The sequence below is a fragment of the Pinus tabuliformis genome, chromosome 2_2, assembly GCF_031772625.1.
Source record: "Pinus tabuliformis cultivar Carrire ecotype Pingquan chromosome 2_2, CPIR1, whole genome shotgun sequence".
Lineage (NCBI taxonomy): Eukaryota > Viridiplantae > Streptophyta > Pinopsida > Pinales > Pinaceae > Pinus > Pinus tabuliformis.
The window spans coordinates 189,343,419-189,370,888 of record NC_142300.1 but is presented as its reverse complement, the minus strand read 5'-3'; the positions used below and the strand labels follow the sequence as shown (position 1 = coordinate 189,370,888).

The following is a 27,470-nucleotide window of genomic DNA, read 5'->3' as shown; positions in this document are numbered from 1 at the left end:
TCACACACTTGATGACCCAGTGATGCAGCAAATTGTAATAGTGATTCCCGAGTGTGTGTGAGATGTTTCAGACCTCATGAGGGGGTGGCCCTTCAGGTAGCCCCCCACATGCCTGGATGACTTCATCTTATGCTACAGCCTCAGATGCAATTTTTCATATTTGATGGGTTCGGTCCCTGCCGCTTGTAGCACTCATAGCATGCATGTCTCCTTTAGATGATCCATTCAATTTTGCAGAGCCCTTTCCTAGTTAGTAGGGTTTCTTTGGTTGTTATACCCTCCCTCCCACCCATTTTTTGAGGGAAGGACCATTATGTCTCATGTACTCAGATGTTATTGTATCCAGTCATGGCTCATGTTTTTCCAGGAACATTATGTATATGGGATACATTGTATTATTTCCTGGCTCATTTATGCCAACATGTCATGTACCATTCAACATGTACTTTAGTGTTCTATTTCATTTTGTTGGGCACACCATTATTATTTTTACTAAGTTATCTCAGCAAGTATGGTATGCCTCCACAATATAAAAGGAGACTTACATCAGTTAGTTAGTCTCGCCCCCTTAGTCACTATCCTCTTCCGATTCAGCTCCATTGGTTTATCTCTCTCTCTCTGACTCCCCTTCGATGTCTAGTGATTGTGTCATTAACGTACTTCGGTCATAGTTTTAGCTCCTAAGACTCGTACGTTGGGGGCCAATCTGTTATCACCAAAAAATGATTATCTAGCCATAACCTACTAGATGGATCGAAGTACACCATGTAGGGCCAATTTTACCATAGTAAAATTGCTTTCACTATAAGAAATTACTTAATAAACCACATTTGTTAAGTTATTTATGGTTAAACTCATAAAGAATAATTAAATAAACCATTATTTATTTATATTCTAAAAATAATTAATTAAACCATTGTTTAACTGATATTCCTTTTCATCTTTGACCCAATCATGAGAAATAATCAGATAAATCATTATTTATCTTATTTTTCTCTAAGAATAATTAATTAATCATTATTTAGTTATTATTTCTTGTCAAGTTTGACTAACTCCTCTAGGAACACTTAAAAAAATCATTATTTGTTTATTATTCCTTAACCACATTCCCTGAGATGATAAATAAATCATTTATTTATTTATTATTTCCAAATAAAAATATTTAACCAATTTAAATACTTTTTCCCTCCAACCAAATATAATAAAATATTCCAAATGATTAATTCTAGAATTTGCTTAATAATATTTTATTATTTTCCATTATTCGAGAATAACCTATTATTTTGTGATAAACTAGAAGGTTTTACATCCATTTTTCACTTTGAATCATTTTCATTGTTGCACTCACTGTTGTAACTTTGATTATAATCATTGTCGCTTACCATTTGCTTTTTCCATTTGAGTTTCCATTGAGCTCAAACATTTTTTGTTGTGTTTACACATTGTAGAGAGGAGAGACTCTATAGAACTGAAGACGTTGAGGATAGCCAAGAACACATCACATAGAGGGGGACTGATAACATCATTTGTTCCCTTCACAGGTGTCACATAATAAAATCTATTATTTATATCTAGTTTCTATTGGGTTATTGGAGTTATTTGCACTTAATTCCTTATTTCATTTTGTTGTTTAACTATTTTTGTTACATAGATCAGGACTTTGGTAGGTTTTGTTTCTATCATTTGCCGCAGATCCACACTGTTTTATAGTCATTTTTATTGTTAAGGTTGTTTTTCATCCACAGTCTAAAATGGTTTCTTTTCAGAGACTCTCAATAAGAATACCATATAACACTATGCACACTGGATAGTATGACCTCTCTACATAATAATTCAGCCTCCTTTCCCTTCTCATAATAACTGGAATATCTATGGAAAATTTCTCTGAAATCCTCTCCTCAATCTTCTCTGTTGAAACCCCACTGTCGGTGTCCTCCATTGTGCCCTTGCTATCACTGCAAATCACTACTTCTAAGTGATCTCCAAAGTCCCATTGATTTTCTCTTATAATCTCTCATTGAGTGACGAATGGCCATGATCTAATCATAATCGATGACTAAGATCATATTGACCCCATAAAATGACTTTTCCAGAAGTCTCTAGCACAAAATCGATTTACCTCAATTAACATGATTTAATTAATTATTTTTCCTAATTTAGATAGAAAAATATTTAATAATTGACTAATTAATCTAATTAAGCCATTTTCCTTGGAAAGTTTTTATGGGGCTTGAAGATAATTATCCTCCTATGTTCCTTAGCCGCATAGACACTAATAGAGACTAGAATACCTATTGACTACTCTATGTCAACGATCCCATAGCAATACACCCCTTTTTCACAAAAAGGAGCTGTCATGTTCAAGTGTTCACATCATTACGATTTCATCATCAATTGACAATTTGTTAAAAATGTAAACCCATTCTACATGGTTATAATGTAAATGATCTTAGTAAGACCATCATGTATGTAACAACCTATGCAAGCATAGTATTTTGGTGGTGATTTCTATCTTAAGAGTTTTTTTGTTTCACTCATTCATTTGTCTCTATACACAAATGATCAGCAAAGTTTTTCCCTCCAACCTCACCCCAAAGCTAGGGTGGAATTTGTCGTCAAGATATTAAGTGACTCCTAGTGTTTTTTATCGAGTCCTTATAAAACTAATTTGGGAATAATCCTAGCTAATTGAATAGATTATTTTATTACAAACTACTTGGTCTTCTAGATCATATTTGAGTCGCGGAATTGGGTAGATATTTGAGGGTCTATAAAAAATGGGTGTTCCACCTTCATGTATTAAATTGTAAAATTTTCATGTAAAAAATATTTAGTGCATGGTCCCTCATAATTAAACATCATGGCTAAATATTAGAAGGTTGGAAAAATTATTAATACCCTCATTAGTCAAATAATTATATTTTCTAGCAAAATTAAATTAAAATCCTAAGCCAAAAATTTAATTAATTTTTTGTCTTGTGTAAAATTAAATTATCCAAGGTAAAATTCGTGGGTTTTAAAGAAATTAATTTTTGGAGGTCCCCTGCTAAGAGAAAATTGAAGAAATCAACAAAATTTGGACCCTTGGCCCTTGGTGGTTAAGTTAAAGTCAATTTTTTGAGGAAATTAACCCAAATAATTAATTTTGAGTTAATTAAAAATCAATTAAACGAAAAATTTGATTTTTCCTCAAAAAATAAATAATTTTGACAGTGATGATTAAAGGTTAATTAAATCTTTATGAACGGTCAAGATTAATTTGATAAGGATCAAGCCAACTAGATATTGGAGAATTTATCTATAAATTAGAAATCTGTGTCAGTCTATTCTATTCGATCTTTGAATCGTATACTAAGCTCTCGAAGCTCTCTTGTAATATTTCTAGAATATAATGTGTTAGGTTCCTATATCAATAGGAGTCATAATTTTGAATGACTAAAGTTAAGCCTTGTAATATTGTACATAACTTTGCTTTCTGCAAATGTTTTCCATATTTAAAAAATTAAAAAATGTAAAGAGGGTATGTCCTTAAAGAAAAATCAAAGGGCAAAAACAATAAGAGAAGGTAAAAAAATGAAGATATATGAACCCCAAAAACAAAAAGAGACCATGTGCAAGTCCAAATGCTCTTACTATTTACCTTTATGCATAATAAAGATTGTGTGCAACTTGTTATTCATGCCACAATCTATAGTAATCAAACTGTTTAATCTTGATTATTTTATGCTTTGAATTTTGTGTTTATAGTTAGAGAATAAAATTTGACCAAACAGTTTAATATTGGCAGATCATAGATAGGTAGAAAAATAAAAGGAGCTCATAAGCTTAATCTCAACCCTTGGATAATATAAGGTTAGAAATAGATAGTTTGTTTTACAAAAGAAAAATAGATGATAAGGGTTTGCTAACCTAAATGCACCGAAAGAAATGAAGAAAACATGTTAGGGTAAGAAATGGGTAAGTAGAAGAAAGATTGTTGAATTACAAAGTTGATTGGATCAAAACACATTCATCATACTTAGACACATATTTCAACATATATGATCAGTTATGAAGACAAAGGCAAAGGTTTGCAAGTTGATGTGATTAACTCCCCTCATGCATTTTTTCTCCTATATTTACTAATTTCCTATCCACAAGTATATTCTAGTACTCTTAATCCTACAGGTCAAAGAAGCTCAGAGAATTTTTTTGACTTTTGGTGGGACCGGACCTTTAGCTTAATGACTTATGGACACCAAGTTCTAGAATCCCCTTCATAAAATTCATTCCCCCTCATCAGCTAAGAAAATCCATTTTCCTAAAGTTAAACACCATTTGCCTAGGAAAAGTAAAAACCCCCACAGAAATCCTATTTCATCCAAAAACCCATAAAAATCATTTTATCCTAAGTATAAACTTAAGTGCGAAAATACTACACTTTATCTTTTTATTCAAGGAAAAACCCACTCCGCCCATCGCATTTCATATTAATTTCTAATTTTATTATATAATTCTCGATAAAATCTTTTCCCATATATTAGTTAAATCTCTATATAAATACCCCCATCCCTTATTTTTAATGAAAACTATACATTTACCCCTTATCCCGACAAAACAAATAAATCCACTCCTTAACCCTAAATAATCACACAGATCACTTGTGATTAAAGCATCGGGCCCCCCTAAAACTTTGTACATTTCATCTGTGCTATTTCATCGCCCGACCATCATTCGATCATCCATGCTCAAATCCGATGATGCGCAGCCATATCAGGCTCGCCCGACATCCGACATTTACCCAAAGCTAAATTAAACCTTCATTAAGCCTCGCCTGATCGTTTTAAACCCATGATTAAACCTTAAATAATCCTATACCGCCGAAGTTTAAAGCATTGGGCCCCCTCTAAACCCATGCTTTCATCACCCGCGTGTTTCCCTCGCCCAATTGTCGTCTAATCAAAATCCCCCTCATCCAACGCTCCACAGCCATATCGGCCGCGCACGATGGCCGAACGTTACCTGCCCGATAGAGTGGTTTTCCCCGACCCCCCCATGGCTACGTGTCAAGCACTAAAGTATATCGGGTGACCTCTTCTAAATACTGCCTTCGCCTCGTAAGCGATGCGATGACCTCTAATACCACCTCCCCACCAACCCGAAAAACCACCTATTATCCATAAATATAAACTTTCGCGCCAAATTCAAAAAGTTACCCGTTAAGACTTAAAACCATGAAAACCTTCATTTTCGTTCCTTTTGCCTGTTTCACAGTATAAACCTATTAAACCCTTCGACGCCACCATGAACTTCTGAAATGTAATTCGACTTCCGATTACATTCAAAACACTGCCACGACTCCTTTCCTAGACATCCCTGTGCCAAAAATCCATCAATCGCCTTCCCTGCGGACCTGTGTTTTCTTAATAATTGTTAAATTTTGCAAGTAATCCGCAGAAGACCAGAGCTTGGATAAACAATTATGATACTAGTTGCAGAACTTTTTTACTCTGAGACTCGATAGGAAACCTATTCAAAAACCTATATTCAGAAGAAGAACACAATTATACAAGGAACAGAAAAGAAGGCAATTACACACAAAGCCGAGAATAAAATATTCACACAGAGCCTTGACTGTCAAAACAAAGGAACCATACAGAGTATGCAGTTAGAAGAAAAACGGATAAAACATATAGAAAGTTGACCTATATCCATTACCATACGCTGATACACATAAAAAACAAAATAATTTACTGTTGAAACACATAGTAAACAGTTAAAATGTACAATAAGAATAAAAACATAGTAAAGGATAAAGATAGGTCATCTAAGTGAAAGAGTATCAGTGACAGAGAGTATCAGATGAAAACATGAAGTAAATGAAGCCTCCAGCGTGATAATTCAAACAGCAAAGAGCATAAAGAGCTAAAACCAAACCATAAAGGCCAGCAGTGCCACAATAAATGGGACATCATGAAAGCAGTTCAATAGCTGTCTCTATCTTCCTACAAGAAGATATTTGTATTCTCTAAATTAAATCTCAAGTTAATTTGAGATATTTTGTAATAAAACTTTAGTATAAATACTTCACAATTCGAAGTATGTAGGGTGGATTCTTAGACATTACTATAGACTTCTTGATCAAAAGACTGTAAAGTTATTGAATCAGTGACTGAGCCAGCAAGCTGGATTAATGAATAAAGACCAGATATTTCAAAGGATTCATGTGTTGAGCGAAGTGCAGACAAGTATTTTCTCACGTTGTTGTTATCTTCCTTAAATTTTTTCCACAATGTGTTTCTGAATCTGAATGCTATAACTGGAGTATTATCTTAGAATTTGTTTAATTACACTCTATTTTAACAGTTAGACAAATACTTGTTTTCTACTGATATCTAATTTAAGGAATTCTTAATCACTCCTTAGTTTAGGTTGTTTCTTTATAATCTATAGCAAAGGATTCTTAATTATCCTTTGTTCCTCATTTAGATCCCGGTCTGAAAATTCTTAATTGCTCTTTCACCCTGGTTTAAACTATTTCACCCTTTAGGCCTAAAGACCTTCACTCTACTCTGCTATCTCACCATTTGAACATTCCCTTTAGTGAGTTGATCCAGTTCTGCTGCCCTTCTGTTGACTCCATAGCTCAATGGTCTAAAGACATCATTCTATCCATCTGTTTTAAGGATCCCACCACCCTATCTTCAATACAAATAAAAAACCCTCGAACATTCATAACTAGCCTAAAATCCCATAAAACAAAGCTAAATCATATAGAGAGAGCCCTCTCTGAGCTTAGGTTGGCTAGAGCCTATACTCCGAAAGTGGTTTGTGGTTACCTCGGTGACTTCTTTCTTTAACTTTGGGAAATTACTGAGTGATAACATAATGGAAAAGTCTTTGGGGTTTCAATTGATGGTGATGTTCCTCTTCTCAAATTTATGGTAATATTGTTTTATTTTTTTTCTGTTGAATATTATTTGAAAATTGTCAATCAATAGCTCTCATGGAATAATTTGTGCACAGGTATCTTTTTCAGTTTATTGGATCTAGGGTAACAATTTTTATTTGATTGAATTAGCGAGTATCTCTAGTTCTTTAGAAGTATATTGTTATTTTATTTATCTACTTGGTCTGATAGTTGGATATAGTATTTGCATAAGATCATTTGAATTTTAATTAAGCATTTGAAGATAGTCCTTGATTGGACCAATCGACTCTCAAAGCATAAGTTTTGAAGAGCCTACTTGATCAAAGCCTCATGATTGATCTATTTTTGTGAAAGGTGTTTCTAGGCTAGTACCTCATAAAAAAATTTAAATATCTTTTGTAACTTGTGCAAAATTGATAGATCTGGATAGGAAGGGCCTTAGATTTACATATCTGGGAGCGGAGTTGGACTCATACTTCTCAGATATAATAGCTCTATAACTCATTTATATAGATATGTCATTATCTTGTATAAATCTGAGATTTTTTTATTTGGGTCTTAGGGTTTTATTTCTTTTTGTATATATCGGGATCTGAGTATTTTTGTTTTTCATTTTGCAGGTGCAAATCTAAAGATTTTTCAAGGAATTTTATTTACAGATCTAAGCCCTTGAGGGAAAGAACTTTTCTTAGAAAATATTTGTTTGCGGGGATTATTCATTTCAAATTATTAAGCAAAAACTTCAGATCCGGGGTCTTCACAAATTTCTGAGATAAATTGTAGGGAAAAATACAACAGTTTGGAGTAAAATTTGATTGTCAAGTGGAGATTATTTTAGGTTAATTTTGTTTTTACTTTTTGGGCCAAAGATAGCCCTCAATTCCTCTACTGTCTTGATTGCTGAAGCAGCCCCGCTCTCCTTGCCTGCGTTATTCTCCCTCCTCCCTGCTTGATCTAGCCTGTGTGCTCTTCCTTCTTGTTTCACAATCCTTTTCGTATGTCCTCTTCCTCCTTCTCTGCGTCCTTGCTACTCCCTCTTCTCTCTTATTCGCGTCCCCCTTCTCTTCTCGCGTCCCTTTCCTTTTTGCGTCGACCCTTTCTTCACGCAGTTTCTGCATACATTCGCAGCTCCTCCTCTTGTCCTCTTTTCCATCCTCCACATTGCATTCTGCAACTCTTTCTTCCTCGCAGACTTGTCCCTTGCTTTTCTTAACTCGCAACTCTCTCTACTTCACATTCTCTTCTCCCTCTACGTTGCATTCTCAACTCCTCTTCTGCATTCCATTTTTCTCCTCTCCTTGCAGCTCAATCCTCTACCTGCATCCCTTGCTCCCCCTCACATATGCCTCCTTTACGCTCCTCAACCTACAATGCTTCCTCTTTTGCCGTCATTCCCTTCAAAACCCTACGCCTCATTTTTGCTGGCCTAAGTTGACTTTCCATTCAATATATATATATTTTTTTAAATGTCTTTGACCTTTTAAAATAATTAAAACTTTAAAAAAAAATCAAAACGGTTACCTTCATGCCTTTTTTCATTTCGAATTAAATTTTTATGTGGCATTTTTTCCCATTGCAAAAAGTTTAATCAACCCTTTTTTTTTAACATTTGCCCCTTTTAAAATAAAATAATTTCTTTTATACACTGTCACATTAAAATATGACATAAAATTTCAAGATCTAGGTTATTTCAAATTTTGTGATAAAAGTTGTGGGGGTTTTAAATCTTTGAAATATTTTGAGGGGTAAAATTTAAATTTTAAAATTCTTTTATGGTCAAGTCACATTTAAATTTTCTAAATTATCTTTAAAGTTTGACCATAGAGGAAATTTTATGGGTTTGGGTCATTTAAGAAAATTATTTTAATTCCGGAATTGCTTGAAGTGTTTAGTATTTTAATTTCATAGTTTTCTCATGCTAATTAATTTTCGAAATTTAAGTGCTGAAGTCTTTTGCATGCTAAGTTTCATAATCATTGGGTTTTGAATACTTTTGTGCTTAACATCTATTGAGATTGCTCGCCATTTAATTAACTCTATGTGCAGTTCTATTTACTTCAAATTATTGGATATTTATTGCATATTAAATTTTGAAAAATGTTCAGTAATTGTTAAGTGCTCTTTCATGGAATTGTGGTAAATTTCATATCTTTTGTTTCCTAAATTGAGTATTTTTAAGCATCTATATAATTGATATTGTCTTGAAGGTGATATTGAAAAATTGTGTAGAAATTTTTGTTCTCTTTGAGCTATAATTGCATCGGAAAGAATTTAGATAAATTGTGATTTAATTGGGCATTATATTGTGATATTTTAAGCATATTGTTGAAAAATTTATCTTTCAATCATTGTCAAGTGAAGTGAATATTTATTTTTCCGATTAAGGGCTTTGACATATAACTTAGAAATAAATCATGAGCATTTTAAATCCTTCAATCTAGCTTCATCTTCTAATCGTCTCGTGCATTTGCATATTAAGTTAGCCTTGCATAATTAAAATTTACTTCTAAGCATAAGCTTGGTCGATAGAAAGATAGGTACCCATCCATCTTTGCTTGAGAAGTCTGATTTTAATAGTACTTAAAAAGGTGACATTGTAGTCGTCAAAGCCACAACTCTCTGTAGCGCCGGAGGCACTGGGTATGTTAGATTTTCAAGAGAAGTATCGTTAATCACACATTTGTGTTAATCACACCTTAATGTGCTTCACCTTATCTTCTCTCTACCACTTACTATGAAATTAAATTGAATATAGAAATGATCGAAGGGTTAAAATTTAGATAGGGATTTAACTAAAAGTAACTAAGATTCTTGCATCTCCCATTAGTTTTAGGAGCTACATTCATCCAAACAGTGGTTGCTCATCAATTACTTGGTCCTAAATCTCCTAGCAAGATAGCTGACTCCATGAGGCACTGGTATCAATCGTCTAAATTTGATTGAATCCTACAAGTCTTGCTAAATCTAAAGCAAGTACTTGGTCACTTGACTGTGTCTCCCGAATTGGTTGGTTCTCAACTAGTTCTCCTTCATTCCATTTCCATAGGGTCTACCCCCTTAGTCTGTTGTTGGGAGACAACTTAAACAGAGAGATTGGGGATCAGAGTGACAACGCCCGATCTGAGTCGTTGTCGCGGTGCCTAGACCTTTTGTGCAACAACACTACCAAAAACTAACACTAAGCATTTACCAATTACATCCACAAATTGGCATTATCCATTGCTTATAAGATGTGATTGGGGCTTGTCAACTAATTGTGTTGGTAGGTCACCGATATCGACGTCTTTTATATTTATATCAAAAACACTGAAAACCTTTATATATTCTATGTAAGAGGGCTAATTGAGCCAATATAGTGCTCATTGAAAAGGTCATGTCCTCCTGCTGCGACGTTTTTGAACTTATGCGGTTGGATGAAATCCTAGCATGTCTAAAACTGTTTCACCTTCCTAGATCCTCCTGGACCATTCATCCATGGGGCAAGAGTTTAGGTTCTCCATCACTTATTTATACAAGTTTGGAAACTTATGTTGTGAATCTGTGATTAATCTAATATTAAGCATTTAGGTTTTATATTGCAGCTGCTCTACCTACATAAATTTGTATAACAATGTCTCCTACTACTTGGTCTGTCTTCTATGAGCTCCCATGATTCGACTATTAGTCACTGGAGTCATAGAACCTGGTTGTATGTCCTGTGGATCTCTAGGTGTATGTGCATTAATTTACTTTCATCATCAGTGGGGCTTAAATAGTTCCATGTTGAAAACAAGATGTAGTCCTAAGTAAGTACCAGTCAAATTTAACCACACTACCTTGAAAGTTATTTTAAGAAGGGTGTAATTAGCAAGACTTGATCAAACCTTCTTGACTTCCTCATAACAAGTGCTAGTTGAATGCTCCATGAAGACAAGTGCACATTAATTTGATGATTTTAACAATTAAGTAGACATCAATAATGATGTGCAAATTTTAAAATTGTTGGTATATGATAGCTAAATAAGGGGAAAAAAAGAGTAAATACCAACCAAATAAAAATTGTTGATGTATGATGGCTAAATAAAGAAAGAAAAAGTAAATCCCAGTGAAATTTAACCACTATACTTTGAAAGCTAGTTCAAGAAGGGTGAATTTCACAAGACTTGGTCAAACCTGCTTGACTTCTTCATACCAAGTACTAGTTGAATGCTCGATGAAGACAAAGTACAGTTTGCTGCTTGCCTCAATTTATTCACATGCACAAAAAGGCCCTTAGTTATAAATTTAGAATACAAAAATTCTGAAAGAGAAGCAATGTTTACAGGCAAAATTATTTGTAAAAGCTAGAATGAAGAATACATTTATTGGGTCAATAAATGGAATTACAAATAAACAATTAATCATGAAAATGTAAGTTGGAACACGTGTTTCCCCAACAGAATATTATCCCAAGATGCACATCAAAAGATCTTAGGATGAGCAATATCTTGGCATAAATAATCTCATCAGCATCAATATTATCGCAGCTAGTTGAATCTGCTACCCATTTTACCACACAGTTTGCTTTGCATGTTTCACTTGAGGTTACCAGTAATCCGCACAAGAACACATCCCATCCTTAAAATGATGAAACCGGCTGGCATCCCTCACAATAAGCTCTCGCTGCTCAATCTTAGAAATGAACTTTGCCGCATTATGGCAATCACCACAGACACGGAGATTTTTGACAATTCGAATAGATGTCCCTGGCGAGGTACTGATAAGCCCAAAAGCAATGGTAAGCTTCTCACTGTGATAGAAGAGAAAATTTTCTTTTTGCTCCACTTCAACATCATGCAATACAAAATCTGTGTCAAGTACATACCCTGCACTTTTAATAAGCTCGATCAATTCCTCTAGCTTTGCATATATCTCCTTTTTACGTGGGTGAGACTTGTCTCTCACAAAGAATGTGTGTACTCTGTCTTTGACCTGAATCCAACTGCACCCTGGCTCCTTAACTATCCCTCTATCTCTCATCATCTGCCTTACTTTTTCCACATCATCCCACCTGCCAGCTGCAGCATATATGTTTGACAGGAGGACATATGTTGCGGGGTACTGTGGATTCAATTCAAGGATACATTGTGTAGCCCATTCTCCCAGCTTTATATTCCCATAGATTCTACATGCACCAAGCAAGGATTGCCGCACAGAAGCATCAGGGGGAAAGGGCATATCAGTAATAAACCTCTTAGCTGCATCCAGGTGGCCAGAATGTCCAACGAGGTCAACCATGCATGCATAGTGCTCCATCTTTGGCAAGATACCATGAACTTGAGTCATGGAATCAAAATAGCTAAGACCTTCATCCACTAGGCCCATATTGCTACATGCAAAGAGAACACAGAGGAAGGTAACTTGGTTTGGCTTTATGCCTTCCCACTGCATCTGCTCAAAGAGTTTAAGAGCCTCCTTGGCATGACCATGCTGAGCATACCCTCCAATCATTGCAGTCAGTGAGATTGCATTCCGTTCAGGCATTCTATAAAACACATCCTTTGAATCCAACAAACTCCCACACTTGGCATACATGTCAACAAGGTTAGTCCCCACGAATAACCATGACTCAAATCCAGTTTTGATGATATACGCATGAATCTGCTTGCCATTTTCCAGAGTCGTTAGGCTTATACATGCTCTAAGCAAACTGCTGAACGTGAACTAGTCTGGTTCTGGACCTGTCAACTGCATTTGGGAGAATAATTCGAGGGCCTCTTCCCCATGTCCAATATGGGCATACCCCGTAACCATAGCACTCCACATGACATTATTCCGGATAGAAGACTTGTCAAACACCAGTTGTGCATTAACTGTGCTTTTGCACTTAGCATACATGTCAATAAGAGCACTGCCAACAAACATATCCAATTCAAAACCAGTTTTAATAATTAGACAATGAATTGCATCCCCATGTTTCAGGGCTACCATGCTGGCACATGCACTTAGCATGCTGGTAAAGATGAACTGGTCTGGTTTGATACCTGACCTTTTCATTTTACAAAACAACTTGAGGGCCTCTCCCTCAAGCCCATTTTGGGTGTATCCTGTAATAATAGCACCCCAAGAAACAACATTTTTGTCAGACAAACTATCAAACACTTTCCATGCATCCTCTACATTATGGGATTTTGCATAAGCATCTACAAGGGCACTTCCCACGAAAATATCCTCAGCTCCTGTCTTGATGATATTAGCATGAACAATTTGAGTATGTTTAGGAAGGGCAAGACTGGCACAACAGGTGAGAATAGTGGCAAAGGTGAACCTGTCAGGTTTTAAACCCGCAAGTCTCATATTGCAAAACAATTCTAGGGCTTCCTCGCCTTGTCCATTCTGATCATAAATTGAGATCATTGTATTCCATGTCACCACATTCCTCTGAGTCATTTTCTTGAAAAGTATGCTGGCATCTTCAAGTCTACCACACTTGGCATAGAATTCAATGAGCGTAGTCCCAACACAGACATGCAACTCAAATCCAGCTTCAATGATGTGCTTATGAATCTCCAAACCCCGATCCAGAGCCACAAGAATAGTGCACGCCTTGAGGACACTTCCGAAGGTGTATTGGTTGGGTTTCACAGCAAGCTCCCACATTCGCTCATATAATTCTAACGCCTCCTCATTGCGACCATTTTTAACACATACTGCAATAATCAAATTCCAGGACACCAGAACTGGTTGAGGCATTCTGTCAAACACTTTGCGTTCACTCTTTATATCTTGACATCTATTGTACATACTGACAAGGTAGTTCCCCATAAAAACGCCAAGCTTGCCTTCATATTTAATCAAATTGGTATGTACCTGTTTGCATTTGCATTGCCTGATAGCTCATCATCTTTCAATCAAAAAACTCGGTGAACGATTTTTCAAAACAATTTGCCTGCATACTCCACATTTTCATATTTTGCAAAGAGAGAGATGCTAGGTTGGTGAAAATGGCCTCGTACCTGCTAACCCCTTAGGAGGGTTTTGGTTTGGGCACAGCCTTGAAGGAGAGAAGCGTAGTTATCAGTATCATCCAAATAGATTTGTTTCGTATTCACGTCTGCCTTTTGCTCCTGATCGAGTACAGGCATTGTCATCTTCTTCGTCACAGATTCTTTGTTCTTGTTTATCGCTTGAATTGAATTTCTACTACTACAACTCAAAAGCTGATATTCAACTGTGTTGTGCCCGCTTTTGTAGAGTCCATGCTTGTGTTTAGAGTGCGTTTGTGACATAGAAAAACAAAAAGGAGTAGTCTACAACATATTTGTGTAAACTAATTCCAAATCCATATGTTTCTGGACTTTGACAGAGTTCTGAATTTGAACCAACTCTCCTTATATGGACAGAATCTCGTATTTATGGGGAAATGAACTGAACTTTGTTATTCATTTGACTAACAGGGTTAACTTAACCCATCATCTCGCCACAAGACCATTTACTCAACCAAGCGTCACGTTTGAAGCTATGATGGCTTCTATCATAAACATAAACATGAGCAGAACATATTTATCTGTCTAAGTTAATCTTACATAAACATGCGCAGAACATCTTTATCCCTCTAAGTTAATCTTAATGGGGTCTAAGATAATCAGTGGATAAATTTGATTGTTTTTAATTATAAGTTAATATGAAATCGGTTGTTTTAATTATTATTTTAATTTTATTTTATATTATTTTAATTTTAATTTTTTAATTAGAGTTAAAATGTTTTAATTAATATTTTTTTTTTTTTTTTTACGTAATTTGACTAAATCAAAATATTTAGGTAACATAATATAATTGGATATGGATATGATAATAACTCTCTCATTATGGGAAATGTAATAAAATTAAATATTCTTATTTCAAGGTGGATGAGGGTCCAAAAATGTAATTAAAAAAAATAAAAATAAAAAGTATTTGCCCAAGGTAGATGAGGGTTTGTTGACTTTTTATTTTTATTTTTTTAATTGAGTGTCTATATTGATTCTAAAGGGAATATGCTCAACATATGCTTAGCCTTAATGTTTATCAATGGCTATAGTGTATTAAAGAGTTTGTTAGATTGCACTGACTTTTAATAAATTTTAAAAATTATATTTGTGCCAGGTGGCTCCGCCTACCAATTTATTTTTAATAAATTTAAAAAATTAAATTCGTGTCAAGTGGCTCCCCACCCACCAATTTCCTAGGTATTTGAAATTATTCCAATTCTAATAAGTTCGAGTTCATCATTATTATTTATGACATTCATTTATAATTTTTTTATTAAGTTAAAGTTCACCCATAACTTTATTATACATGGTTAATCAGGTAAATGTGTGCATTAGTAAGAGATTCTTCATGTTGCAATAGTGTTTTTTTTTGTTATACTTATGAAGCCTTCAGCTATATCAACCACAGTAATATTTTTAATGTGGTTGTACTAGTTATAAAATATTCTGATTGTGAAATGAGAGATGAATTTTGAAAATGTGGTATCGATGAGCCATGGTATTGGCCCATGGTATGGTATGGTTCATAATATCCATGGTAAAATGGGGTGAGTATCCATCGTTAAAAGCCTTGTTAATGGTAAGTATTATTTTGATTGTGAAATGATGGATGGTTTTTAGGCATGTGGTATTGATGAGTCATTGTATTGGCCCATGGTATGGTATGGTTAATAACATCCATGGTAAAGTGGTGGTGAATATCCATGGTTATAAATATTGTTATATTGTAAATATTAATTTTTTTGTGCTTATTAATGAAATTTAAATATGTCTACAAAATTATTATTTTAATTTATATGGTGAAATGGATTTTAATTTATAACTACTATTTATATTTTAAATATTCTCATGTGATAGAGATGTAGATATATCTCGAAAGTAGTTATAATATTTTTTATTATTTAATAAAAAAATATAAAATTAAATTCAAATAAGATATTTATAAAATACTTTGAGTGTGAAATGAAAGATGGTTTTTAGGCAGGTTGTATTGATGAGTCATGGTATTGGTCCATGGTATTATAATAAACTCTATTTACAAATTAATAATATTTATGGCAAAGGGAACATGAATATCTATGGTTAAACATATTGTTATATTGTAAGTTTATGTGTTTATTAATTAAATTTAAATATGGTTACATAATTATTATTCTATTTTATAAGGTAAAATGGATCTTAACTTATGGTGGCTACTTATATATAATAAGTATATTATGATTTTTTTGAATCCAAAAAGTTATTCATAATTTTATTAATAAAAACAAAATTACAATGTAACAAATTTAAATTTTATTATTTTTAACTTTTTATGACACTACAACATCTCCCTTGGACTCTATATTAATTTTAACCTACATGTAAATGTTTATTAATTTACTTATTAGAAATTGGACATATTAATATAAATTTAACATAATAAACTCACATATATTAATGTTTACAAACTTTCTCACATTACATCTACACATTACCCTATACTGGGTGGTTGTAGAGGGCGGGAAAATTATGAACTTTCATTTAGCCATTTTCTATTAAGGATGTTCTTATAAACAACCAATTGAATCATATATTATATCTTTGATGTATTTAATATTAAAAACACTCGTGTGCTTAATTTAACAACCAATTGAATCATGATTATCATATATTTTGAATGTGATATCTATAAAGAAAAAATATAAGTAAATTTTAAATTACATAAGTTATAAGTGACATTAAAAGGAAATTTACTTTTAATCTATGTATTTGTAGAAATAAATGTAGATTCAATATTGCTCATGAAATTTGTTAAATCACAAGACATGAAGCTACTCTAGTGGTCTGCAAAAGTTAATTCGCCATCTAGAACAAGAATCATAGACATGCAAAAGTAAACATCACACATGTACATAGATTTATCTAGGGAGAAGCAACTTCTCAAAACCCTTACTATAAATATTGCATTAATCAGAGAATAGAGAAGAAATACAATGTTTGCTCAAGCTTGAGCACACCCTGCAAGTGTATAGTCTATCCCTCCCAAGTCATTGAATCTGGCCAACACTTAACCAATTTCAAGCCTTCCCAAACTCCAATTTCCTTGGGATGTTCCCTTGGGAAATTGTCCTTATTTTTTAGGAATTTCACACTAAAGAATTGCACAATAGCCTTAGGTCAATCTTTGACTGCATGTACCACCTGTACACATGGGAATATGCTACAATTTATAGTACACTGCCTTGGAATCTCCATATCATTTGGTTAACTCGAATTCTCTGCATGCAACAACTATTTTGGGATAATTGATCGATTCTTCTGATAGTTAGAACTAGTTTAACTGACAATAACTCAAATTAACTAAAATGGATTGATACAAATTAGCAATCAATCATATTGAACTGAACTCAAGCTTCTCAATGACAAGTGTCATGTCACCAACTTCTTAGTGAATGTTGGCTTATGTTATATTGTTTCCACGACTAGCCCACGTAGTTAACCGGGGGGTTTGAGGGGGGCGGGTAGCCCCCCTCTATGGGGTCCGGGGCAGCGGCCTGGGCAAATTTCTTTTGGACCCTATATTAGGTTGGGTGGACCCACCTATGGTTTTGTGCATGGTTTTCACAAATGGTTTTGGACGCGATGGTTTTCGGTCCATGGTTTTGGACGCGATCGTTTTCGGTCCATGGTATTGGATGCTTCGGCATGTATAAATATGTATTGTAACATTGAAAGGAACATAATGAAAAATCAAGCTGGTAGTCCCAGTTTTGGGATCCAAGGGAAAATATCTGCGATTATGTGTTTTATGTGGTATGCTCTCGCATTGTTTATTTTCTGTGCTTTAGAATTCGTATGCAAGTAATTTATGTACGGGGTTAAAAACTACATTTGGTATCAAAGTTGTTTTGGCTTCAAGGGGAGGCCTTTGTTGCTGAGGAGTTTCTCTCGGGCTTGTGGTAGACCCTGTTCAGTGGGAGATCTATGAGATCGATTCTGGTGGTGAAAGAAGATGGCGAGTAGTCGAAAGATAGAGATCGAGAAATTTAATGGTCAGAGTTTTGAGTTATGGAAACTCAAGATGGAGGATCTGTTGGTGGACAAATATCATTGGATCGCAGTAGATCCGGGTACTACACCAACAGGAGTGTCCGATGAAGAATGGAATAAGTTGGATCGGAAGGCAAAGAGCACAATACAATTATGTGTCTTAGATTTAGTATTGCTGAATGTATCAGGGGAAGCTACGGCTAAAGCTTTGTGGGACAAGTTAGGGACTTTGTACCAATCTAAGTCTCTGGTGAATAAACTGTTCCTATGGAAAAAGCTGTATAACTTGAGGATGAAAGATGGAGACTCGGTGACAGAGCATTTGAACGCATTTAATACTGTGGTAAGTCAGTTATTATCTATTGATATTAAAATTTTGAGATGAAGATAAGTGCATTAGTTTGTTGTGTTCTTTACCAGATTCGTGGGATAGTTTGGTTATTGTAATAGGTAGCAATGCAACTTCCTTGCAATTTGATGAAATAGTCTCATCCTTGCTAACGGAGGAGATGAGATAGAAAAATACGGAGAGCTAGAATGGTGATGCCTTGTCCGTATGAGGACGGTCCCAGAACATAAACAAAAATAATTCATCGAGTGGGAGATCTAAATCTTCAGGAAAACCTGTAAAGGTGGTGTACTAGAAATGTGGAAAGGAAGGGCACTACAAAAGGGATTGTAAATCTAAAGCTCCTGACAAATGAAAGGGATCTGATGATGCTCCTTCTACAGAAGCGAAAACCACCTCAGATGAAGGTGGGGATGTGTACTTGGCTTCTTCAAGTACACATGTAGATCATGAGGTATGATTGATTGACTTAGGTGCATCCTTTCACTTCACTCCCCATAGAGAGTGGTTTTGCAAATATGAGAAATATGATGGTGGTGATGTTTTCTTGGGGGATGATAGGAAGGCTAGAATCGTTGGTCACGGAAAAGTAAAGTTGAAGTTGCAAGGTGGAAGGGTTAGAACACTTCCGGGTGTTCTGCATATTCCTGCATTGGCCAGAAATCTAATTTCTGTAAGCAAGCTGGATGATGCAGGTGTAAAAATAGTGTTCGATAAGGGTACCTGCAAGATGGTTCAAGGAGCACTCGTATTGATGCGGGTAGTTTGGATTGGAACTCTGTACAAGCTGTAAGGTAGCATTGTTGTTGATGGGTGCAATAGTTCTGTGGTTCCTAAAAGTGGAGCAGAAAATCTAGTGGTCTCTGGAGAGAAGACCATGTTGTGGCATTAAAGGCTTGGACATATTGGAGAGAAGGGCCTTCGAATACTTCATGGTAAAGGTATGGTAGAAGGTATGAGTAATAGCTCTTTGGATTTTGATTTCTGTGAAAATTGTGTATATGGGAAGCTGAATCGGGTGAGTTTCCCCTCTGGTGGTAAGAGGGCGAAAAAGATATTAGAATTTGTGCACAGTGATGTGTTTGGACCTGTGAAGGTTTCATCGTTGGGTAAGTCTGTGTACTATGTATCATTTATAGATGACTTCTCAAGGAATACATGGATATATTTCCTTAAGAAGAAATCTGAAGTCTTTGACAGGTTTAAAGAATTTAAGGCTCTGGTGGAAAACCAAACAGAGAAGAAGATAAAAGTGTTGAGTACAGATAACGGTGGAGAGTTTTGCAGTAAGGAATTTGAAGAATTCTGTAAGAAGTGTGGTATAGCATGGCAGAAGACTACTCCATACACACCTGAGCAAAATGGAGTTGCAGAAAGAATGAACAAGACGTTGATGGAAAGGGAAAGAAGCATGTTTAGTGGTGCCAGGTTAGGACAAGAATTATGGGCAGAGGCAGTGGAGACAGCATGTTACATGGTCAATAGATCATCTTCATCAGTGTTGGAGGATAAGACTCCACAAGAGGTATGGACTGTTAAGAAAATCTCTCTTTCACATCTGAGGGTATTTGGATGTGATGCATATGTACATGTTCCAAAGGAAAAAAGAACCAAGTTGGATAGTAATTCTAAAGTGCATCTTTATTAGGTATAATGATTGTTTAAAGGGTTATAAGCTTTGGAACCCAGTAATAAGGAAGGTTGTGTACAACCGAGATGTGGTGTTCAAAGAGGTGAAAGATGTTATTAAACATGAAATCCCATCAAAGGAACCCGAGAAGATAGAGTTTGAGCTAAAGGTGGAAGAATCAGACTCTACAGTAGAGGAGGAACCAGAAGATGAAAAGCCACAAACTCTGGGTGTGAGAAGATCAGTTCAAGAAAGAAGGCAGCCAGAAAGGTATAGTCCATTTGTTTTTTGTTCAAATTTTGATTTATCTATCACTAATGATGATCCCATAACTGTGAAGGAAGCAGTAGATTCATAAGATGGAAAACTCTAGAAAGAGGCCATGGTTGATGAAATGGCATCTTTACACAAAAATTAGGCCTGGGATCTGGTGGAGTTGCTAGCTGGAAGGAAACCCATTGGCAGCAAATGGGTGTTCAAGAAGAAGACAAATGCAAAAGGAAAGGTGAAGAAATACAAAGCTCAGTTGGTAGCAAAAGGTTATTCCCAAGTGTCGGGAACTGATTTTGGTGATATTTTTCTCCTGTTGCCAAGGTAGCTTCAATTAGATTACTTTTATCTATTGCTACTGCTTTTGATTTTGAGGTAGAACATATGGATGTGAAGACAACATTTCTTCACGGGGATCTGGAAGAGGAGATTTACATGAAGCAACCTGAAGGCTTTGCGGTGAAGGGTAAGAAAGAACTGGTATGCAAGTTAAAGAAGTCTATGTATGGGTTAAAACAATCACCAAGGATGTGGTATCAGGAATTTGATACATTTATACGGGGACTTGGCTTCACCAGAAGCAAGAAGATCACTGTATGTATTTTAAATTAATTGGTGATCGTGTTATTTATCTGGTCTTGTGTGTGGATGCTATGTTGCTGGTTGGAAAATGACAAAGAAATTATCCAGGATTTGAAGACCCAATTGTCCTCCAAATTTGACATGAAAGATCTTGGTGTTGTAAACTATATTTTGGGCACGGAAATTAAAAGAGATCGAGCAAAGAGGAAGCTCTGGTTAAACCAGAGGAACTATGTCGAGACAATACTATAGAGGTTTAATATGCAGGATAGTAAATCGATGAAGGTTCCTATTCCTGTAGGTGTAAATTCATCTGCTGAACAGTGTCCCAAGACACAAGAAGAGGAAGAGAGCATGTCCCGTGTTCCATATGCAAGTGCAGTCGATAGCCTGATGTATGCGATGGTCTATACTAGACCAAACATTGCACATGCAGTGGGAGTATTGACCAGGTTTATGTCAAAACCAGGGAAGGAGCACTGGACAACAATGAAGCGGGTTTTTAGGTATTTGCGTGGCACTAGTGATTATGTCTTGTGCTATCAAGGAAGACCAGGAATGGATAGAGTGTTGAATATTCATGGCTTTGTTGATGCAGACTGGGATGGAGGTATGGATTAGAGAATATCTACAAGTGGGTATGTGTTTAACCTATTTGGAGGTGCAGTCAGTTGGATGAGTAAGAAACAATTTTTAGTGGCACTATCAACTACAGAGGTAGAATAAATGGCAGCCACTCATGCAAGCAAGGAAGCAGTTTGGTTGTAGAGATTGTGTTCAAGTATGGGGTTAGTACAGGGAGCTATAAGGATAGACTGTGATAGCCAAAGTGTAATTTTCTTGGCAAAGAACCCTACTTATCATTTAAAGACAAAACACATTGATGTTTAGTATCACTTTGTGAGGGATATGATAGAAGACAAAAAGGTGTTGCTGGTAAAGGTGGACACTTTGAAGAATATTGCAGATGCATTGACAAAATTTGTGAGCTATAAGAAGTTCTCTTGGTGTAGAGAAACAATGGAAAATTTAGGGTTGGATAAATGACTAAGCTCTCCTGTGGCCCCCTCTCGAGAGAAAGTAACAAGTGGGAGAATGTTGGCTTGTGTTATATTCTTTCCATGACTAGCCCACGTAGTTAACCAGGGGGTTAGAGGGGGGACGAAGCCCCCCCTTCATTGCGTTGATTGCACAGCACGGGGTCACAGTGGGGTTTGAAGGGCGTGGGTAGCCCTCCTCTACGAGGTTTGGGGCAGCGCCTCGGGCAAATTTTTTTGGACCCTATATTAGGTTGGGTGGACCTACCTATGGTTTTGTGCATGGTTTTTGCACATGGTTTTGGACGCGATCGTTTTCGGTCCATGGTTTTGGATGTGATGGTTTTCGGTCCATAGTAGTGGATGCTTCGGCATGTATAAATATATATTGTAACATTGAAAGGAACATAATTAAAAAAAACTGGTAGTCCCGGTTTTGGGATCCACGGGAAAATATCTACGATTATGTGTTTTATGTGTTATGCCCTCACATTGTTTATTTTCTGTGTTTTAGAATTCGTATGCAGGGAATTTCTGTACGGGGTTAAAACCTACAGTGACAAGTGTCATGTCACCTCAGTTAACTTCTTCACACCAAATAATTGCGCAATAGCCTTAGGTCAATCTTTGACTTCAGGCACCACTTGTACACATGGGAATATGATACAACTGATAGTACATTGCCTTGGAATCTCCATCTCATCAGGTTAACTTGAATTCTCTGCATGCAACAATTATTTTGGGCTAATTGATTAATTCTTGTGATAGTTAGAACTAGTTTAACTGACAATAACTCAAATTAACTGAAATGGATTGCTACAAATTAGTAATCAAACATACTGAATTGAACTCAAGCTTCTCAGTGACAAGTGCCATGTCACCAAATTCTTAGTGACAAGTGTCATGCCACACAGTTAACTTCTGATAGTTAGAACTAGTTTAACTGAAAATAAGTCAAATTAATTGAAATGGATTACTACAAACTAACAATCAACCATACTCAACTAAACTCAAGCTTCTCAAACTCTAATTTATTGAGTTAACTGAGTGACAAGTGTCATGTCACCTCAGTTAACTACATCCAAGTATTCTGTGACAAGTTTCATGTCACCTCATGTCACTTCAGTTAACTACATCCAAGTATTATGTGACAAGTGTCATGTCACCTCAGTTAACTATCTTCAAGTATTCTTAAATAAATAATGATATGCAAAGAAAAAACTATTTACAACACATAAATTTTAAACAATCAGCAAATACTCATAAAACTCCACCAGCTAAGCCATTTTATTAATCAATGGAGCAAGTACAATAGTATGGAGGAATGAACCTAGGCTTGCCTCAATGACAAGTGTGACCAAACCCAAGTGATAATACAATGACCTCAAATGTTGGAAATGATTTCTCCTCTAATGCTCTACGCTGCCTAGAAAACTACATTTTTGGCTAGAAAGGGATTGCAAGAAACTCCACCTCCAATGCTCAGAAAACACTATAAATTTAACCTCAAGTTCCTTGAAAAAAACCCACAAAAAGCAAGAAATGGTTTGTCCTATCTTCAAGCCAAAGTCGAACCCACAAAATGGTGCAAATTCCTCAGCTAATTAATAATTCGACCTATTATAAGAATTGGGATTTCAGGCCCGAATAACATCTGGAAAATTCTGAAATTTTAACCACGAACTCCTCTCCGAAAACCTAGAAAAACCCACAAAGGAATTTGGTTGGTTTATACTTCTAAAATTCAACCCCCTTAGAGCCCAGCCTCAGCTGCAACTGCAAAACTCAGTCTGCTGGAATCTGCCTATAAATCCTCCCAAAAATGGACCCAACGTTTTGGGATGAACTTTGTTATCAATCCCTTGACTTCCCAAATGGGCTTCTAGCCTATGGCACCTACTCCTTAGCTCCACGAAATTGCTAGACTATCCCTCTACGTTCTCCCCAAGCCCAGTAATTTGAACTTCTGGGATGTTGGCTCTGTTGGCTCCAAAATTCACAAGAAAGGTTGGCCCTTTTCTTCTCTTCCAGTCCTCTAACTCTCCCGGAAAATGCTTGATCACTGATAGCTCCAAAATCGCCGTTCGTATTCTCTAGCTAACCAGAAATATGCACTCCCTGTTGTGGCTAAATGGTAGAACTCTTGAAATACTTATGGAATTGCCTCTCTAGGGAGGGCACAGATGGTCCCCCGGAGTAGAGGTTGAATCTCCTGCTCGAGAGATTCATGGCTAAACATTCGGTTGAATCAACTAAATAGTAGAGCGAACAAACACGTAATTTTGATTACAAGGTGTAAGAATAATCCCAAATGAGAGCTCTATCCTCCTTTTATCTTTATGGGCCTTCCTTGCCTCATGTGGGCCCCTCCATCCAACAATTCGAATTCCCTCCAAGCCATTTGAATGGCCTAGTTTGAATTCCCACGTGGGTGGCCCTCGCCTTCCACTAGTAATAAAATTAAGTCAAATTTCCTCCTAAGTCCCTAAGTCGAAAATATTGTGTTCTTTCCCTTAGCCAAAATTGTGCAAAAATGTGTGGAAAAACCTTGTTACAAATGTGTTTGAGAAGGGACATGACAGTCCTCCCGTCCAAAATATTGCTTGCCCTCAAGTAACCTCAAAGTTGGGTGCTGCAAAATGTGCAAACCCACCCAGGTGGCATCCACATCTAGTAAGCTCCTCCAATGCACCAAAAATCACTTATCCTCAAGCAATGCGTGAGCAAGCATCCTCTCTAACTGTTGCTCCTCACTGTCACTGCAAAATGTGTTAGGGTCCCAGATGTGCCACTGGATCATGCCTGACCTCAACACTATCTTGATATGAAGGAATCCTTCAATACCAGGATCCCATGCAATCTTGTCCAACATGAAGCTCCCCTCGCTCCACTCACTATCCTGCTCGGTGAAAGTACCAAAAGTCCCCTGCTCCATCAATGATTTGCTAAATCCCAATGGAAGATCTGTATGATCTCCCCCTGCAATAACTAACGCATCCCTAAATTTTATTGAGTTGTGGAGAGTTGTGATGCCCTAGTTCCGTGCTAGTCCCAGAGTAGTGCCACCATGCTGACGTTGCGCTACTCTTACTATGTCATACTCCCCATCATTCGTAGTTAGTATCCTCCTCTCCTGGAACTCGATGGTGGAATACTAAAAGAGGCAAGACACATCCTACCTAAGCATCTCCATGGCACCAAGGTCTATCCATCCAAATCTAACTCCGAACCTGTAAGGATTCTGGACACCACATATCTCCACAATGGTATGATATTGTCCACTTTGGGCCTAAGCCCTCATGGATTTGTTTTTAGGCTTTACCCCCAAAAGACCTCATACCAATGGAGATATTCGTCCATCCTTATATACCCATGATCCTCCCCACTTCTAGTCAATGTGGGACTTTGGTCGTATACCCAACAATCCTCCCCTCGAACAAAGGACCATCGAGCCTCCCCTCAAACGATTATCCATCCTTCCACTCTCTATCAACCAGGATTCTCCGCTCCAATGCGTTGGAAGCACACGCCTTACATGGAGCACCACCTACCTCGAGAGCTTGCTCTATCCCAGGTCAACTCCTCTTCACCGTGTTGGGACTAGGACACGTCCATGAAGAATCTGGAGCACACCACCTGTCTAACCGAGCTCATCCACGGATCCCATCGTGATATTACCGAGGCCCACCACCTTCGTTCGGCATTCCGAGGATTCATCCACTTGGCAAACTTTGGAACTTGGCTCTGATACCACTTGTAAGGATTCTGGACACCACATATCTCCACAATGGTATTATATTTTCCACTTTGGGCCTAAGCCCTCATGGATTTGTTTTTGGGCTTTACCCCCAAAAGGCCTCATACCAATGGAGATATTTTTCCATCCTTATATAACCATGATCCTCCCCACTTCTAGTCAATGTGGGACATTGGTCGTATACCCAACAGAACCTATGCAGCAACATAGAATGTTTGCCTCCCCATATGATGAAACCCTTTACAAACCCCCATGTGTCATCCCAAGGATGAAATATATCACTCTCTACCACGACTCTGCTCGTCATGAGTGATCTATTGATCAAATGAATCCCTGCATCCCATAGCCAGACCTACTGTGGCATAGCCCTGTCAACCAATGGAATCCCTTTGGCCCTCGTCTCTAGTCCCTACATGTGATCACTATAGGCTTCATATATCGTGGGCTAATCTGATGCATGCTAATCTGCCCTGTGCCTACCACTGTGTAGTACTGATGATCGCTGGAAACCACTTATGCTAAAGAGCTACCCCCTGAATGCAACCAAAAGATGGGTATCTGATACTCGTAATCGACTCAGGATATGTGGATCCCTCCTATCCCTGCCAACCATCCCCTTGGGTCTGCCATATATCCTCTTAATAATGTGCCAATATAAGGTTTGGAGCCCACAAACATACTGGGAAACTACCTCACTCGTACTCAGTATCCTCTGCTCATGCATGGTCCCGACATGCCTTGAGAAAAGAATGACACATGTCTCCCTTGTGACTATCTCCCTAGAAATAGGCTCGGTGATGAATGATATGCCACCCTTGCAGATGATCACCTCATCCCCCAACCTGTGGCTGTCAACTGATGCACCAACCCAATGCCACTATTGGAAAGTCTCCCCCCTAGTGCGTTGAGTGGCACCCAAATATTTTGGGTGAGCTCCTCGTCCTCCACTACTCATGCCCAAAGTGTAGAAAGTCAACAACGAAATCGACTGCAATCATGAGGGATGTAGAAGAGAGTCAGGCATGTGAGTCCCCGCAGATACCATCAAGTATCACTCATCTATGTCCTCATCGATCCTAGGCGAGCTACACCCAAAGGTGTGCCCGGTGTTTTCGTCCAAGGTTCTCCCTAGAGGCAACACTCCAAGACCTCGTTGTGTGGCACTATACACCCCTGCATACCACCGATCATCCTAGTACTCCTGGACATGCCATTGTACACTGTGGCCTACCCCTATACCCCGCTGGATACCCTCGACTACGGCTATGCCATCCTATATTGGCCTTTGTCACTGTACCTGTCACTCCCCGCATGTACTCAAAGCAATGTGAGGCACTCCCACTCCACAGTGCAGTCCAACATACTATGACACACCACCCTACATCTCCATGCTCCTCCGCCAACCCTTGTTCCTTGCTCCATAGCCCTGCACACCACTCAATGTTATGGCCTAACATTAGGTCTATATGCATCATATTGCATCCTTCTTTATAACACTGGACCCTATGACATAACTCTGTGTAGTCTTGTGTACCACTTCCCATTTTCATACCACCCTGTAACATACAGTATCCTGCATGGGCCAAAAAATCCACCTCTCTGCTAGTACACCCTCCATGATGTGCGCTACATACCCCCTTCTACTCTGAAAGACCTGAGTGGTCAACTCCCTAGATGCTAATGGAAATGGCACTATTGTACCTATACTCAATAGTCCTTGTGTCCCATATGCTAGTAAGAGAGCACTCTCTCCATACCATGCCCTGTCTGATAGCTTGCCGGTGCCACATCCTCCTACCAGCTCCTGCCAGAATAAGCTAGTCACCCTGTGACTCCACACACCGTCAATATGCCAAGACAACTCATGAAATCCATTTGCTCACCTATCAAACCATCCTGCCAGTAGTGCTGACTAGG

The 27,470-nt window shown here is 37.2% G+C and overlaps 2 pseudogenes across 1 annotated transcript; both read right to left on the bottom strand.

The window, feature by feature from the left end:
• Window positions 1-11,426: 11,426 nt before the first annotated feature.
• On the bottom strand, window positions 11,427-14,272 carry LOC149192030 (pentatricopeptide repeat-containing protein At2g13600 pseudogene; annotated as a pseudogene). Its single transcript, XR_016254305.1, has 2 exons — window positions 13,885-14,272; window positions 11,427-13,738 (listed from the first exon to the last, which is right to left on the bottom strand). The product of XR_016254305.1 is annotated as a pentatricopeptide repeat-containing protein At2g13600 pseudogene (transcript).
• On the bottom strand, window positions 11,474-12,463 carry LOC149192031 (pentatricopeptide repeat-containing protein At3g49170, chloroplastic pseudogene; annotated as a pseudogene).
• Window positions 14,273-27,470: the final 13,198 nt, after the last annotated feature.